This window comes from Durio zibethinus, unplaced genomic scaffold (genome assembly GCF_047325235.1).
Source record: "Durio zibethinus cultivar Kanyao isolate XHJ-2024 unplaced genomic scaffold, ASM4732523v1 HiC_scaffold_303, whole genome shotgun sequence".
In the NCBI taxonomy this organism is placed as follows: Eukaryota; Viridiplantae; Streptophyta; class Magnoliopsida; order Malvales; family Malvaceae; genus Durio; species Durio zibethinus.
In genome coordinates this window covers 105,001-110,000 of record NW_028322926.1, presented here as the reverse complement: position 1 = coordinate 110,000, position 5,000 = coordinate 105,001, and positions in this window count along the sequence as shown.

The window sequence follows — 5,000 nt, the reverse complement described above, 5'->3', positions numbered from 1 at the left end:
AAATCCCACACCGAGGGTGCGCAGGTGCCGATGGTGGTCGAGGCATGTGCCCGCAACAAGGGCCAACGCGAGCCGATGGTGGTCGAGGCAACCGCCCGCACCAGCTCGAGGCATGTGCCCACACCAAGGCCCGGCATGTATCGATGGTGTTCGACGTAGGGGCCATCTTCTGCTGATGGTGGTCGAGGCAAGAGCCCGCACCAAGGGCCAGCGTGTGCCCATGGTGCTCGAGGCAACCGTCCGCACCAGGGCCCAGCGTGTGCCGATGGTGGTCGAGGCAACCGCCCGCACCAGGGCCCGGCGTGTGCCGATGGTGCTCGAGGCAACCGCCCGCACCAAGGGCCGGCTTGTGCCGATGGTGTTCGAGGCAACCGCCCGCACCAGGGCCCCGCGTGTGCCGATGGTGGTCGAGGCAACCGCCAGCACCAGGGCCCAGCGTGTGCCGATGGTGGTCGAGGCAACCGCCCGCACCAAGGCCGAGCGTGTGCCGATGGTGGTCGAGGCAAGCGCCCGCACCAGGGCCCAGCGTGTGCCGATGGTGGTCGAGGCAAGCGCCCTCACCAAGGCCGAGCGTGTGCCGATGGTGGTCGAGGCAACCGCCCGCACCAGGGCCCAGCGTGTGCCGATGGTGGTCGAGGCAAGCGCCCTCACCAAGGCCGAGCGTGTGCCGATGGTGGTCGAGGCAACCGCCCGCACCAGGGCCCAGCGTGTGCCGATGGTGGTCGAGGCAAGCGCCCTCACCAAGGCCGAGCGTGTGCCGATGGTGGTCGAGGCAACCGGCCGCACCAAGGGCCGGCGTGTGCCGATGGTGTTCGAGGCAACCGCCCGCACCAGGGCCCAGCGTGTGCCGATGGTGGTCGAGCCAGGAGCCCGCACCAAGGGCCGGCTTGTGCCGATGGTGTTCGGGGCAACCGCCCGCACCAGGGCCCTGCGTGTGCCGATGGTGCTGGGGGCAACCGCCCGCACCAGGGCCCAGCGTGTGCCGATGGTGCTGGGGGCAAGCGCCCGCACCAGGGCCCAGCGTGTGCCGATGGTGCTGGGGGTAACCGCCCGGACTAGGGCCCAACGTGTGCCGATGGTGGTCGAGGGAACCGCCCGCACCAGGGCCCAGCGTGTGCCGATGGTGCTGGGGGCAAGCGCCCGCCCCAGGGCCCAGCGTGTGCCGATGGTTATCGGGGCAACCGGCCGCACCAGGGCCCAGGGTCTGCCGATGGTGCTCGAGGCAACCGCCCGCACCAAGGCTCAGCATGTGCCGATTGTGATCGAGGCAACAACCCACACCAGGGCCCAGCTTGTGCCGATGGCGGTCGAGGCAAGTGCCCGTACCGAAGGGCAGCCTATGCCGATGATGGTCGATGCATGTGCCATCACCATGCGTCATCATGTGCCATTGATGGTCGAGGCCTTGGCCGAAGTTCGATTTTGAGCCACGGTGCCCATGCTTGGCTCCAGCATGTGCTGGTGCCGCATTTTTTTCACTCGGGACAGCATCGCCGGAGCATCGCCGGAGCATCGCCGGAGTACCGCCGGAGAACCTGACCGGCGGCATTGGGGTTCCGGCGATTGGGAGGGGGGCCGGGGGGGTGTGCGCACATGATGTGCGATGGGTGCTGGTACTTGGCCTTGTGTTGGCCCCCTATCCCTCATCAAACCTCTGAGAATTCACACCCCCTTAAAGAGCATTTGAGATTTTACAGGTTTGCTACCAGTAGCCGTTAAAGTGTCTGAAATGGGGACACTTTTTTCAAACGGTCACAAAATCTTCTCTACTTCGAGTTTTTAGCTGAATTTTTTTGTGCATGCCAACAAAAATAGAAGGATCATGCCTACAAAATTTGGAGCCAAAAATCCTTATAAAAAAATTTTAAAAAATCCCGAACCGCAAAAAGTTTCGAAAATCATGAAAAATAGAAAACGAGTCATCTTCCAACGAAACTTCACGTGAAGGCTTAGGGGACCATTGTATGAATTTACAAGCCATAAAAATGGCATTGGCACGGCAGAAATTTGAAGATGTGCCTAAACCCACCAGGGCCCAGCGTGTGCCGATGGTGCTCGAGGCAAGCGCCCGCACCAGGGCCAGCGTGTGCCGACGGTGGTCGAGGCAACCGCCCGCACCAGGGCCGATAGTGTGCCGATGGTGCTCGAGGCAACCTGTCGCACCAGGGCCCAGCGTGTGCCGATGGTGATCGAGGCAACCTGCCGCACCAGGGCCCAGCGTGTGCCGATGCTGGTCGAGGCAAGCGCCCGCACCAGCGCCCAGCGTGTGCCGATGGTGCTCGAGGCAACCGACCGCACCAGGGCCCAGCGTGTGCCGATGGTGCTCGAGGCAACCTGCCGCACCAGGGCCCAGCGTGTGCCGATGGCGCTCGAGGCAAGCTCCCGCACCAGGGCCCAGCGTGTGCCGATGGTGCTCGAGGCAACCTGCCGCACCAGGGCCCAGCGTGTGCCGATGGTGGTCGAGGCAACCTGCCGCACCAGGGCCCAGCGTGTGCGGATGGTGCTCGAGGCAAGCGCCCGCACCAGGGCCCAGCGTGTGCCGATGGTGGTCGAGGCAACCGCCCGCACCAGGGCCCAGCGTGTGCCGATGGTGGTCGAGGCAACCGCCCGCACCAGGGCCCAGCGTGTGCCGATGGTGGTCGAGGCAACCTGCCGCACCAGGGCCCAGCGTGTGCCGATGGTGGTCGAGGCAACCTGCCGCACCAGGGCCCAGCGTGTGCCGATGGCGCTCGAGGCAACCGACCGCACCAGGGCCGAGCTTGTGCCGAAGGTGGTCGAGGCAAGCGCCCGCACCAGGGCCCAGCGTGTGCCGATGGTGGTCGAGGCTGCCGATGATGGTCGAGGCAACCTGCCGCACCAGGGCCCAGCGTGTGCCGATGGTGCTCGAGGCAACCGACCGCACCAGGGCCGAGCGTGTGCCGATGGTGCTCGAGGCAAGCGCCCGCACCAGGGCCCAGCGTGTGCCGATGGTGGTCGAGGCAACCTGCCGCACCAGGGCCCAGCGTCTGCCGATGGTGGTCGAGGCAAGCGCCCGCACCAGGGCCCAGCGTGTGCCGATGGTGGTCGAGGCAAGCGCCCGCACCAGGGCCCAGCGTGTGCCGATGGTGGTCTAGGCAACCTGCCGCACCAGGGCCCAGCGTGTGCCGATGGTGGTCGAGGCAAGCGCCCGCACCAGGGCCCAGCGTGTGCCGATGGTGGTCGAGGCAACCGCCCGCACCAGGGCCCAGCGTGTGCCGATGGTGGTCGAGGCAACCTGCCGCACCAGGGCGGAGCGTGTGCCGATGGTGGTCGAGGCAACCGCCCGCACCAGGGCCCAGCGTGTGCCGATGGTGGTCGAGGCTGCCGATGGTGGTCGAGGCAACCTGCCGCACCAGGGCCCAGCGTGTGCCGATGGTGGTCGAGGCAACCGACCGCACCAGGGCCGAGCGTGTGCCGATGGTGGTCGAGGCAAGCGCCCGCACCAGGGCCCAGCGTGTGCCGATGGTGGTCGAGGCAACCGCCCGCACCAGGGCCCAGCGTGTGCCGATGGTGGTCGAGGCAACCTGCCGCACCAGGGCGGAGCGTGTGCCGATGGTGGTCGAGGCAACCGCCCGCACCAGGGCCCAGCGTGTGCCGATGGTGGTCGAGGCTGCCGATGGTGGTCGAGGCAACCTGCCGCACCAGGGCCCAGCGTGTGCCGATGGTGGTCGAGGCAACCGACCGCACCAGGGCCGAGCGTGTGCCGATGGTGCTCGAGGCAAGCTGCCGCACCTGGGCCCAGCGTGTGCCGATGGTGGTCGAGGCAACCGCCCGCACCAGGGCCCAGCGTGTGCCGATGGTGATCGAGGCAACCGACCGCACCAGGGCCCAGCGTGTGCCGATGGTGCTCGAGGCAACCTGCCGCACCAGGGCCCAGCGTGTGCCGATGGTGGTCGAGGCAACCTGCCGCACCAGGGCCCAGCGTGTGCCGATGGTGGTCGAGGCAAGCGCCCGCACCAGGGCCCAGCGTGTGCCGATGGTGCTCGAGGCAACCGACCGCACCAGGGCCCAGCGTGTGCCGATGGTGCTCGAGGCAACCTGCCGCACCAGGGCCCAGCGTGTGCCGATGGTGGTCGAGGCAAGCGCCCGCACCAGGGCCCAGCGTGTGCCGATGGTGGTCGAGGCAAGCGCCCGCACCAGGGCCCAGCGTGTGCCGATGGTGGTCGAGGCAAGCGCCCGCACCAGTGCCCAGCGTGTGCCGATGGTGGTCGAGGCAACCGGCCGCTCCAGGGCCCAGCGTGTGCCGATGGTTATCGGGGCAACCGGCCGCACCAGGGCCCAGGGTCTGCCGATGGTGCTCGAGGCAACCGCCCGCACCAAGGCTCAGCATGTGCCGCTGGTGATCGAGGCAACAACCCACACCAGGGCCCAGCTTGTGCCGATGGCGGTCGAGGCAAGTGCCCGTACCGAAGGGCAGCCTATGCCGATGATGGTCGATGCATGTGCCATCACCATGCGTCATCATGTGCCATTGATGGTCGAGGCCTTGGCCGAAGTTCGATTTTGAGCCACGGTGCCCATGCTTGGCTCCAGCATGTGCTGGTGCCGCTTTTTTTTCACTCGGGACAGCATCGCCGGAGCATCGCCGGAGTACCGCCGGAGAACCTGACCGGCGGCATTGGGGTTCCGGCGATTGGGAGGGGGGCCGGGGGGGGTGTGCGCACATGACGTGCGATGGGTGCTGGTACTTGGCCCTTGTGTTGGCCCCCTATCCCTCATCAAACCTCTGAGAACTCACACCCCCTTAAAGAGCGTTTGAGATTTTACAGGTTTGCTGCCAGTAGCCGTTAAAGTGTCTGAAACGGGGACACTTTTTTCAAACGGTCACGCCAACAAAAATAGAATTTTTTAGCTGAATTTTTTTGTGCATGCCAACAAAAATAGAAGGATCACGTCCACAAAATTTGGGGCCAAAACTCCTTCTAAAAAAATTCTAAAAAATCACGAACCGCAAAAAGTTTCGAAAATCGTGAAAAATAGAA